The 13,030-nt window shown below is 56.1% G+C and overlaps 1 long non-coding RNA gene and 1 other non-coding gene across 2 annotated transcripts; one reads left to right on the plus strand and one right to left on the minus strand.

The window, feature by feature from the left end:
* Positions 1-1,883: 1,883 nt before the first annotated feature.
* On the minus strand, positions 1,884-2,074 carry LOC137852834 (U2 spliceosomal RNA). Its single transcript, XR_011094063.1, has one exon. It is a non-coding gene; the product is annotated as a U2 spliceosomal RNA (small nuclear RNA).
* Positions 2,075-2,634: 560 nt separating this feature from the next.
* Positions 2,635-3,475, plus strand: LOC137851918 (uncharacterized). The gene is made up of 2 exons (XR_011093573.1): positions 2,635-2,754; positions 2,815-3,475. It is a non-coding gene; the product is annotated as an uncharacterized lncRNA (long non-coding RNA).
* The last annotated feature ends 9,555 nt before the right edge of the window (positions 3,476-13,030 follow it).

Raw genomic sequence — 13,030 nt, forward strand, 5'->3', positions numbered from 1 at the left:
AACAAAAATGGGATTACGAGATGCACCGCCGGGAGCATATATTGGGCACCACCAGTCAACACTTGGATCAAACAGCACTTCCTTTTGGTCTGTCGTGCGCTTCGTTCGTCCCCGGCCGCTCCCCTCACGGAGGATACGGGACCGCGGATCGGAACGCCGCACTCGCTTCGCGGCGATGCTGCGTCTCGCTCACCCAGCACAATCACGCCGTCACGCAAAGAGGCCCCCTTGCACTCCTCGCTCATACCACAAGAAAATATCGCTTAAAACAACAACCAAACGTGTTCGTAAGTCACTTCACAACAGCACTTTGTCTCAAACACACACACTTACGCCAATGCTTTCAACGTGACATACCCAGACACCTACAAATAAGACACGCAATTACTACCACTCCAGTTAACATCCCCCCAGCAGCTGCTGCTATTCCCCGGGTAACCTTGTCACAATTTCGAGAGGCCCGCTTACCCTTCTCCTGCTTCTTATGCGGTCATTAGCAGGTCCGTCCTTGTTCCCAAAACTGGGACGCAGCGGTAACCTCGCATTTGCTCCATCTACTCCCAAGACCTCTAGCGGCCACTCTATCGGCCAGGTCCCCCCTTCCCCCACCCCAACATCTCTGTCGGCCAGCGACCCCCCCCCTCGACATCTCTACCGGTCAGCCTGTAGCGTACCCTCCTCCCATATGGGGCCTCTGCTGCACGCCAGACGTCTCTGCGCGACTTACCAGTCACCCCGGCCACCCGTACGACTTACGGGCCCTTCCTGTACTGTAAAGCTTACCGTTTGTCCGCGGCCTCAGGAGGTCTTTGTCTGCTCCCGCGGTGAGCGGCTCAGAGCGGAGGCTCCCCCGAGGAAAATGCTCGGGGTGCACCTAGGGGCGTCCGCTCCGCAGCCGATCCCGCAGCCGAGCGAGCGGAACGTCTCTCCCGGCCGGCTCGCCAAACTGACTTGCGGCAAACAGAGTCCACAATCAGCAAGACTGCAAAAATAGGTCTGTTTATTCAGCGCTGGGCAGCACGGGGGGGTAGTCCCGCCAAAGTCGTGTGCACCGGACGCGGCAACTTGCCGCGGTTCTACGCAGCAAAGAGTTTCATTTGCACGAAGTTTCACAGTGTGCCTACACGTATTCGCAGCCCGTCCCCGCCTCACGTTAAAAGCAGTTCGAGAAGTCATTTCCACAAGCACCCCCCCACCCGCGCTCGCGCAGTGTCTCCCGGTGGCGGTCGTCGGGGGTCATGGGGATGAAGGTTGGTGGCCCTTCCTCGTCCCCACTAGTTGGCCTCTTGTCTTTGCGCAGAGTTGGTTGCTCCTTGGCTCCTGTCCATCCGCAGGACCGGTTTCTGCCCGTTTCTTAAGACAGGCTCCCACTCTTATGAAGAGAGTGACCTCGGCAAGGGGCCCGAGGCTTCTTGCTTTAGTTATTTTGCACAAGGCAGCATAGTCGGCAGAGACAGCAGGGAGCATCCTAGTTGCGTGCTGCCAGCGCTCTCTCTCTACCCGATCAGATTGTCCTAACTCCCTCTCTCGCCAGCCCCAGCTGCAAGCCCAAGAAAACCTTCCGAACCACGCTGCCCCCGCCGCGCCCCGGCCGCAGTAGGCGACCTGCCGCCCCGGCCGCTGGAGACGGCCGCTTCCCCGGTGCAAAGGGGCGGCCCGCGCTGGCGGGAGCGCGAGGGGGCAGAGAGCCGTTCCGGCCCGCGGAAGGGGCAGCGAGGCGGGAAGCGAGCGCACGCGCTGGGCCGCGCCGTGCCCTCCGCCGAGCCGGGAAGCCTGCGGCGGCCGGGCGGCAGCTGCTCCTCGGGGGCCGCTGCCCCTTCCCGCGTCCCGTCCCGCCCCCCAGCGGCCAGCTCTGTCTTTGCACTCGCACAGCAACCTCCCGAGGGAGGTGCACCGTTCCCGGAGGTACTGCAATACCGGGACGATGCGCGGAGCGGAGGGAGCAAGCTCCGGATCCAACTCCCGAGCCCAAAAATCCGTTTAATATAAAGTCCTCTCATCGAGGACGTATCAGATATTAAACTGATAAGAACAGATACTACACTTGATCTTAGCCAAAAGGCCGAGAAGCGATGCCCACCTGCCCGGCCCCGCGCCGCCCGCTCCCGCGCCCACCACCCCGACCTCACGGACACTGCTCCACCGCCCGCCCCCGCCCTCCCGGGCCTCAACCCGCCGCCCTCGCCCGCCCTCGCCCGCGCTCCGCTCGCAGCCGCGACCCCCAAGCGCCCCGCCGCCGCGGCGCCGGGGCCTCCCAGCGGCCCGTTCGGGCCCCCAAGCGCCCGATTGGCTGGGCCCCGACACGAATTTGCATGCCCCGCCCCGCCCCGCGCCTCGCCGGCCGCGTGCCCCGCCCACGAAGCCTCTGCGCCCGCCCTTCGCTCCGCGCTCATTGGCGCGGCTCCGCCTCCTCCTCGCATTCGCCCCGCCCCTTCCCTTCGCCCGGCCTCCCGCCCCCTCCCCTCCCCTCCCCTCCCCTCCCCTCCCCTCCCCTCCCCTCCCCTCCCCTCCCCTCCCCTCCCCTCCCCTCCCCTCCCCTCCCCTCCCCTCCCCTCCCCTCCCCTCCCCTCCCCTCCCCTCCCCTCCCCTCCCCTCCCCTCCGGCGGGATCTGCACGCCCCGCCCATCTCCGCGGAGCCGAACCGGCTCCCGTGAAGCTGGCAAGCGCCGTGTGCTTGGGGTGCTGGAAGCAGCCACTGCACGGCTGGAAACGTAGCTTTCCACCCGGAACGCCATCCTGGGCTTTGAAAGGCAAGTCTTGTGAGGGGAGGAAAAAAAGAAAGAAAAAAAAAAACTCAGTAACTTGCTCATACAGGGTCTTCTGCAAAGCTGTTTTCTTCACGATTGCAGCGGCGGGGGTCCTGCAAGCGGGAGCAACCCGCAAAAGCATATCGTAACCTTATATTATAACCCTCTTAACCGAGGCTTAATTCCTCCTGTTTCCTCCCTGGCTGAGTGCAACAGGTTCACGAGCTACTCAGCACTTGTCGCTGTACCACACAGATGCAGTTTTACTTGACCAACCGTTAATTTCTCCTTCCGCCCCATCTTCTCTTGTGACCACAGGGCCCACGATCTTTTGCTTCTAGTGATTTTGCACTGCTTGCCCTGCTTCTCTTACCCGTCCTCCTTATTTTGGGACACTGGGACCTTCCCCTTATCTGCTTAACGTACTCTCCACTGCTGGGCTGCTGTCGTGCCTGCACAAGCACTTCTGGATACGCGAGCTTAGTGGAATTTTCCACTGCAAAAACACGTTCTACTGCAAAAACGCGACATTTTCTCACAGTCCCACGTCAACATGGCACACCAGAAATAATGGAATCAGACAGTGGGATTCATTTCCACAATGACCTCATAAACACCTGGACCAAAGAGCATGGCATTGAATGGGTATACCACATCCCTTCTCCTGCACCAGCGTCCAGGGAAAATAAATAAATAAATAAATAATCAAACAGCAACAGACTGACAAAGAGTACGCTAAAAGCAATGGGTGCTGAGCCATTCAACCGCTGGGATGCTGTACTGGGTCTGGCTGGGATGGAGATAACTTTCCCTGCGGCAGCCCACACGGTGCTGTGCTCTGCACTTGTAGCTAGAACGGCGCTGGTATCACACCAGAGCTGTGTCTGCTGCTGAGCAATACTGGCACAGGGTCAGGATTCCCTCAACCCCCCGCCCCCCGCCCAGAGTCAGCAGGCCTGGGGGTGGGCGAGAGGGGAGGAAGGAACATCAGCAGGGCAGCTGACGTAAAGCAACCGAAGGGATATTCCATACCGTATGGCGTCACACTCGGCAATCAAAGTGGAAGAAGAGGGGAGGGGTGGGCTCTTGTTGGGAGAACATCTGTCCTCCCGAACAACGGCTATGTGCATTGAGGCCCTGCATCAAGGACGTGGTCAAGCATCGCTCACTGGGGGGAAGTAGAGAGTAATTTATTTCCTCTGCACTTCCACACAGCCTTTACTTTTGTTTTCCTTTTTTTTTTTTTCCTCCCCCTTTCCGTTTAGGGAAATTATTTGATAACAATTTTCCCTTAATATTTTTTTTTCCTTTAATTAAATTATCCTTATCTCAACCCATGAGTTGTTCCTTTCCTTTTCTTCTTCCCCTCCTCTTCTGAGGAAGGGGAGTGAGAGAGCAGTTGCGGTGGAGTTCATCAACTACCTAGAAAGGTAAAGCCACCACAGATCACAGAATCACAGAATTGTAGGGCTTGGAAGGGACCTCAAAATATCATCGGGTCCAACCCCCCTGCCAAAGCAGGTTCCTTAGAGCAGGCTGCCCAGGTAGGATGCACATGTAGCAACAGCCACCTGGTTAGTCTGCCCATCGAGCTAGCCCTGCCCAATGGAAACTCCTACACACGGAGAAAGGGATAAAGTCCTTGCAGGGCATATTAAAAAAAAATAATAAATAAAAATAAAAAAAAGCCATACTGTTGAAGACGGTCTGACTTATGCCTGCCTCAGGCTAAGGCAAAGGCAAAGCCGTCCATGGGGCTGCTTTTGCTCAAGGACATGGGTGCACTCGGCAGCTGATGCAGAAGTATGGGGCAGTCTGAAAACCCTCAAGGGCATCTGGGGTGAGAACAGGCAGTCCTTTGGGTTGTACAATTGCTGTAGTTGCTGTATAATGCTGTATGTCGTCTGCCTGAGTTGCCATGTGTCGACTCAAGGCCGTTACAGGAAGAGTCGCTCAGATTCATGAAGAATCACAGAATCACAGAATTTCTAGGTTGGAAGAGACCTCAAGATCATCGAGTCCAACCTCTAACCTAATGCTAACAGTCCCCACTAAACCATATCCCTAAGCTCTACATCTAAACGTCTTTTGAAGACTTCCAGGGATGGTGACTCCACCGCCTCCCTGGGCAGCCTGTTCCAATGCCTAACAACCCTCTCAGTAAAGAAATTCTTCCTAACATCTAACCTAAAACTCCCCTGGCGCAACTTTAGCCCATTCCCCCTCGTCCTGTCACCAGGCACGTGGGAGAACAGGCCAACCCCCACCTCACTACAGCCTCCTTTAAGGTATCTGTAGAGAGCGATAAGGTCGCCCCTGAGCCTCCTCTTCTCCAGGCTGAACAAACCCAGCTCCTTCAGCCGCTCCTCGTAGGACTTGTTCTCCAGGCCCCTCACCAGCTTCGTCACCCTTCTCTGGACCCGCTCAAGCACCTCGATGTCCTTCTTGTAGCGAGGGGCCCAAAACTGAACACAGTACTCGAGGTGCGGCCTCACCAGAGCCGAGTACAGGGGGACGATCACCTCCCTAGCCCTGCTGGTCACACTGTTTCTGATACAAGCCCGGATGCCGTTGGCCTTCTTGGCCACCAGAGCACACTGCTGGCTCAAATTCAGCCAACTGTCCACCATCACTCCCAGGTCCTTCTCTGCCTGGCAGCTCTACAACCACTCACCTCCCAGCCTGTAGCTCTGCTTGGGGTTGTTGCGCCCCAGGTGCAGGACCCGGCACTTGGCCTTGTTGAACTTCATGCAGTTGACCTCAGCCCATCGGTGCAGCCTATCCAGATCCTCCTGCAGAGCCTTCCTACCCTCGAGCAGATCGACACACGCACCTAACTTGGTGTCATCTGCAAACTTACTGAGGGTGCACTCAATGCCCTCGTCCAGATCATTGATGAAGATGTTGAAGAGGACCGGCCCCAGCACCGAGCCCTGGGGGACGCCACTAGTGACTGGCCTCCAACTGGACTTGGCTCCATTTACCACGACTCTTTGGGCCCGGCTATCCAGCCAGTTTCTAACCCAACGAAGCGTGCGCCAGTCCAAGCCAAGAGCAGCCAGTTTCTTGAGGAGAATGCTGTGGGAGACGGTGTCAAAAGCCTTGCTGAAGTCAAGGTAGACCACATCCACAGCCTTTCCCTCGTCCACCCAGCGCGTCACTTTGTCATAGAAGGAGATCAGGTTCGTCAAGCAGGATCTGCCTTCCATAAACCCATGCTGACTGGGCCTGATCGCCTGCTTGCCCTGCAAGTGCCGCATGATGACTCCCAAGAGGATCTGCTCCATGAGCTTCCCTGGTACTGAGGTCAAACTGACAGGCCTGTAATTTCCCGGGTCTGCCCTCCGGCCCTTCTTGTAGATGGGCGTCACATTTGCTAGCCGCCAGTCAGCTGGGACCTCCCCCCATAGCCAGGACTGCTGATAAATGATGGATAGGGGCTTGGCCAGCTCCTCTGCCAGTTCTCTCAGTACCCTTGGGTGGATCCCATCCGGCCCCATCGACTTGTGCACATCCAAGTGCCGTAGCAGGTCACCAACCAGTTCTTCGTGGATGGTGAGGGCCACATCCTGCTCCCCATCCCCTTCCACCAGCTCAGGGTACTGGGTATCCAGAGAACAACCGGTATTGCCGCTAAAGACTGAGGCAAAGAAGGCATTGAGCACCTCCGCCTTTTCCTCATCTCTTGTAACTAAGTTTCCCCCCGCATCCAGTAAAGGATGGAGATTCTCTTTTGTCCTCCTTTTTGTGTCGATGTATTTATAAAAGTGTTTTTTGTTATCTTTAACGGCAGTAGCCAGATTGAGCTCCAGATGAGCTTTGGCCTTCCTAATTTTGTTCCTGCACAGCCTCGCTACATCCTTATAGTCCTCCCTAGTGGTCTGCCCACTTTTCCAAAGATTATAAACCCTCTTTTTTCTCCTAAGCTCAAGCCACAGTTCTCTGTTGAGCCAGGCTGGTCTTCTTCCCCGCTGGCTCATCTTTGGGCACATGGGAACAGACCACTCCTGCGCCATTAGGATTTGCCTCTTGAAGAGCGCCCAGCCTTCCTAGACCCCTCTGCCCTTCAGAACTGCCTCCCAAGGGATTCCACCAACTAGTGTCCTGAGCAGCCCAAAGACAGCCCTCCGAAAGTCCAGTACAGCGGTTTTACTGGTTCCCTTCCTGGCCTCGCCAAGAATAGTGAACTCCACCATTTCGTGGTCACTCTGCCCAAGACAGCTCCCGACAATAACATCCTCCACCAGTCCTTCTCTGTGAAGAGAAGGTCTAGCGGGGCACCACCCCTGGTAGGTTCACTAATCAGCTGCGGCAGGAAGCTATCTTCCACTTTCTCCAGAAACCTCCTAGACTGCTTTCTCTGGGCTGTGTTGTGCTTCCAGGATATGTCAGGGAAGTTGAAGTCCCCCACGAGTACAAGCGCTGAAGATTTCGCAACTTCTGTCAGCTGCCTGTAGAATTCCTCATCCGTCTCCTCATCCTGGTTCGGCGGTCTATAGCAGACCCCGACCAGGACACTAGCCTTGTTGCCCCTGCCGATCCTAACCCAAAGGTACAATGTTAGTTGCTGTATAATGCTGTATGTCATCAGCCTGAGTTGCCGTGTGTCGACTCAAGGGCGTTACAGGAAGAGTCACTCAGATTCATGAAGAATGACAGCATGCGCACAGACGTGTGGTGCTTTCCTCGCATACGGGGCTCACCGTGCCTGCGCGCGCCCACCCGCCCACCCCAGCTTTCGGCGAGTCCTCCCCCAGTCAGCCTCAGCACACAGGCAGCCCTGCTGCCCAGGACTTCCACGATCCCAGGAACTCCCGCTTGCACGCACCTTCTTCCTTGCCACGGTCCCAGCAACGCTCAGTAGCCTCACCGTGCTCCAAGGTTTCTCTAAAGACCTTTCCGGACCCAGCTTGGCTGCCCCAAGCTGCAGAGGGGCTGCAAGGCAGACAAACTGCAACTACAGCCCCCTCATCGCCTTCCTCCTCCACCAGCCCCACAGCTGCCACCCTCACCCAGGTGCAGCCCTTTTATGAGGAGGGGCTGCCCAGATCACCACCCTCATTAGCCACACCTGGGGCTCCAGTGACTGGGGGTCCAGTGACAGGTTTTTACTCTCTTTTCCTAATCTTCTTCCCAAATGTCCCAGTTCTCTGGGATTCAACTCTTCTGTCCACGTACAAACGTTACTATTTCAGATTATTGATGGGCCCCGTTCCAATCAGAAATCCACAGGACTTCGGGAAGACACCTGAAGCACTCAGCCCTCCGTCTTCTAGACAACAACACCACCTTTTCCACAAAATTTACATTTCAGCAGGGCCGAATTTCAAGCCGAGTGCCAATTTTTCTCATACACTTTGTCAGTAAGCTCGCACAAAACAAGGAATCACTCCTACGTATCCATCAATATGGGGGCTTGAAAAGGTATTGAGGCCTAAATAAATTCGCTCTCCCCCTTCTTACCAAATTCCCAAGGGCTCAAGGACAAACCACCACAGAAGCGACTCTCTCCGTTCTGCCACTTTGATAATCATAGAATCATAGAATATCCTGAGTTGGAAGGGACCCTTAAGGATCATCAAGTCCAACTCTTGACACCGCACAGGTCTACCCAAAAGTTCAGACCATGTGACTAAGTGCACAGTCCAATCTCTTCTTAAATTCAGACAGGCTCGGTGCAGTAACCACTTCCCTGGGGAGCCTGTTCCAGTGTGCAACCACCCTCTCTGTGAAGAACCCTCTCCTGATGTCAAGCCTAAATTTCCCCTGCCTCAGCTTAACCCCGTTCCCGCGGGTCCTGTCACTGGTGTTAATGGAGAAAAGGTCTCCTGCCTCTCGACACCCCCTTACGAGGAAGTTGTAGACTGCGATGAGGTCTCCCCTCAGCCTCCTCTTCTCCAGGCTGAACAGGCCCAGTGCCCTCAGCCGTTCCTCGTACGTCTTCCCCTCCAGGCCTTTCACCATCTTCGTAGCCCTCCTCTGGACACTCTCCAACAGTTTCATGTCCTTTTTATACTGTGGTGCCCAGAACTGCACACAGTACTCGAGGTGAGGCCTCACCAGCGCAGAGTAGAGCGGGACAATCACCTCCCTTGACCTACTAGCAATGCCGTGCTTGATGCACCCCAGGACACGGTTGGCCCTCCTGGCTGCCAGGGCACACTGCTGGCTCATATTCAACTTGCTGTCTACCACGACCCCCAGATCCCTCTCTTCTAGGCTGCTCTCCAGCGTCTCATCGCCCAGTCTGTACGTGCAGCCAGGGTTGCCCCGTCCCAGGTGCAGGACCTGGCACTTGCTCTTATTGAACTTCATGCGGTTGGCGATCGCCCAGCTCTCCAACCTATCCAGATCCCTCTGCAAGGCCTTTCCACCCTCATTCGAGTCCACAACTCCTCCAAGTTTGGTGTCATCAGCAAACTTGCTCAAAATACCTTCTATTCCTACATCCAGATCGTTTATAAAAATATTGAAAAGTACCGGCCCTAAAATGGAGCCTTGAGGGACCCCACTGGTGACCGCCCGCCAGCCTGACGCAGCCCCATTCACCATAACCCTTTGGGCCCTGCCCGTTAGCCAATTGCTCACCCATCGTATGATGTTTTTATTTAGCTGTATGGTGGACATTTTGTCCAGTAGGATCCTATGGGAAACCGTGTCAAAAGCCTTGCTGAAGTCCAAAAAAATCACATCAGCTGGTTTCCCTTGGTCCACCATACGGGTGATCTTATCATAAAAGGAAATCAGGTTAGTTAGGCAGGACCTACCCTTCACAAACCCATGCTGGCTGGGACCAATGACTGCTTTGTCCCCCAGGTGCGCCTCAATAAGTTCGAGAACCATCTTCTGCATGATTTTACCAGGCACTGACGTGAGACTGACAGGCCTGTAATTGCTAGGGTCTTCTTTCTGACCCTTCTTGAAAATCAGCACAACATTTGCCAGCTTCCAGTCTACCGGGACCTCTCCAGATTCCCAGGATCGTTGAAAAATAATTGAGAGAGGTTCCGCGATGACGTCCGCCAGCTCTTTCAGCACCCGGGGATGAATCCCATCCGGACCCATGGACTTGTAGGGCTCCAGGTGGAGTAGCAAATCCCGCACACGTTCAGGGTCGGTTGGGAGTTTGTCATCCCCACCGTCCCGGTCCTCCAGCTCAGGGCACCCTGGGTCCCGAAGCCCATCATCGGCATTGAAGACAGAGGCAAAGAAGGCGTTAAGCGTCTCTGCTTTGCCTATGTCATTGTCTGTGAGGAGACCTTCCCTATCAAGGAGCGGCCCTATGTATTCTTTAGTTCTCCTTTTTCCATTCACATATCTAAAAAAAAACTTTTTATTTTCTCTCACAGACACAGCCAGCTTCAACTCTAGGTGTGCTTTAGCCACACGAATTTTCTCCCTACAAACACGAACAGCATCCCTGTATTCTTTCCATGTCACCTGGCCCTCCTTCCAGTAGCGAAACACTCTCTGTTTCTGCCTAATCTCCATTAGAATGTTCCTGGTCAGCCACGCCGGCCTCCTGCCCCGCCTGCCTGACTTGCGATATTTAGGAACTGCCTGATCTTGTGCTTCTAGGAGGCATCGCTTAAAGAATGACCAGCACTGGTGGACATCGAGGCCTTCAAGAGCAGTTTCCCAGGGGACCTTGCTGACTAGTTCCCTGAGCAGCCTGAAGTCCGCTTTCCCCATATCTAGGGATGAGGTTTTGGTGGCACTTTTCCTTCTGTCACCGTAAATTTTGAACTCAACCACTTCATGGTCGCTATGACCGAGGCGGCCACCAATTACCACATCTCCCACCAGACCCTCTCTGTTTTCTAGCAACAGGTCTAGGAGGGCACCTTTCCTAGTTGGCTCCGTTAGCACCTGCACCAAGAAGTTATCATCTAGGTGCTTCATGAACCTCCTGGACTTGCTCGTGTCAGCCGTGTGGCACTCCCAGTTAACGTCTGGCAGGTTGAAGTCCCCCATAAGGACAAGGGGAGTTAATCTCGAGGCCTCTCTTAGTTCTGTAAAGAATAATTTATCGGCGCTATCGTCCTGGCCAGGCAGTCTGTAATAGACTCCCACAACGACATCCCCTTTATTCGTTCATCCCTTGATCCTTACCCAGAGGCTCTCAACTTTGCCATCGCCGACCTGAAGTTCCACACAGTCCAGCCCCTGCTTCACATACATCGCCACCCCACCACCTCGCCTACCCTGCCTGTCCCTCCTGAAGAGCCTGTAACCATCTATCGCAACACCCCAGTCACAGGACTCATCCCACCAGGTTTCGCTTATGCCGATGATGTCGTAGTTGCGGGACTGGGCCAGTACTTCTAGCTCATCCATTTTATTCCTCATACTGCGTGCGTTCGTGTAGAATCGGTCAGCCCCTCTCCCCCGATACCTGGGAAACCGACCAAACACCACAGCAAATATATCCAAACTTCTACACTGTCACTTAGATAACGCCGCCACCTTCCTCCTTGTCACACTCCAAACATTTCAGAACAAAAATGGGATTACGAGATGCACCGCCGGGCGCATATATTGGGCACCACCAGTCAGCACTTGGATCAAACAGCACTTCCTTTTGGTCTGTCGTGCGCTTCGTTCGTCCCCGGCCGCTCCCCTCCCGGAGGATACGGGACCGCGGATCGGAACGCCGCACTCGCTTCGCGGCGATGCTGCGTCTCGCTCACCCAGCACAATCACGCCGTCACGCAGAGGCCCCCTGCACTCCTCGCTCATACCACAAGAATGTATCACTTAAAACAACAACCAAACGTGTTCGTAAGTCACTTCACAACAGCACTTTGTCTCAAACACACACACTTACGCCAATGCTTTCAACGTGACATACCCAGACACCTACAAATAAGACACGCAATGATTACCGCTCCAGTTGACATCCCCCCAGCAGCTGCTGCTATTACCCGGGTAACCTTGTCACAATTTCGAGAGGCCCGCTCACCCTTCTCCTGCTTCTTATGCGGTCATTAGCAGGTCCGTCCTGGCTCCCAAAACTGGGACGCAGCGGTAACCTCGCATTTGCTCCGTCTACTCCCAAGATCTCTAGCGGCCGCTCTATCGGCCAGCGACCACCCCCCCCGACATCTCTTATCAGTCAGCCTGTAGCGTACCCTCCTCCCATACGGGGACTCTGCTGCACGCCAGACGTCTCTGCGTGACTTACCAGCCGCCCCGGCCACCCGTACGACTTACGGGCCCTTCCTGTACTGTAAAGCTTACTGTTTGTCCGCGGCCTCAGGAGGTCTTTGTCTACTCCCGCGGTGAGCGGCTCAGAGCGGAGGCTCCCCCGAGGAAAATGCTCGGGGTGCACCTAGGGGCGTCCGCTCCGCAGCCGAGCGAGTGGAACGTCTCTCCCGGCCGGCTCGCCAAACTGACTTGCGGCAGAGTCCACAGTCAGTAAGGCTGCAAAAGTAGGTCTGTTTATTCAGCGCTGGGCAGCACGGGGGGGTAGTCCCGCCAAAGTCGTGTGCAGCGGACGCGGCAATTTGCCGCGGTTCTACGCAGCAAAGAGTTTCATTTGCACAAAGTTTCACAGCGCGCCTACACGCATTCGCAGCCCGTCCCCGCCTGACGTTAAAAGTAGTTCGAGAAGTCATTTCCACAAGCACCCCCCCCACCCGCGCTCGCGCAGTGTCTCCCGGTGGCGGTCGTCGGGGGTCATGGGGATGAAGGTTGGTGGCCCTTCCTCGTCCCCGCTAGCTGCCCTCTTGTCTTTGCGCAGAGTCGGTTGCTCCTTGGCTCCTGTCCATGCGCAGGACCGGTTTCTGCCCGTTTCTTAAGACAGGCTCCCACTCTTATGAAGAGAGTGACCTCGGCAAGGGGCCCGAGGCTTCTTGCTTTAGTTATTTTGCACAAGGCAGCATAGTCGGCAGAGACAGCAGGGAGCATCCTAGTTGCATGCTGCCAGCGCTCTCTGTCTACCCGGTCAGATTGTCCTAACTCCCTCTCTCGCCAGCCCCGGCTGCAAGCCCAAGAAAACCTTCCGAACCACGCTGCCCCCGCCGCGCCCCGGCCGCTTCCCCGGTGCAAAGGGGCGGCAGGCGCTGGCGGGAGCGCGAGGGGGCAGAGAGCCGTTCCGGCCCGCGGAAGGGGCAGCGAGGCGGGAAGCGAGCGCACGCGCTGGGCCGCGCCGTGCCCTCCGCCGAGCCGGGAAGCCTGCGGCGGCCGGGCGGCAGCTGCTCCTCGGGGGCCGCTGCCCCGTCCCGTCCCGCGCCGCGCGTTCCCCCGCCCCCCAGCGGCCAGCTCTGTCTTTGCACTCGCAC

This window comes from Anas acuta, chromosome 2 (assembly GCF_963932015.1).
Source record: "Anas acuta chromosome 2, bAnaAcu1.1, whole genome shotgun sequence".
Classification (NCBI taxonomy): domain Eukaryota; kingdom Metazoa; phylum Chordata; class Aves; order Anseriformes; family Anatidae; genus Anas; species Anas acuta.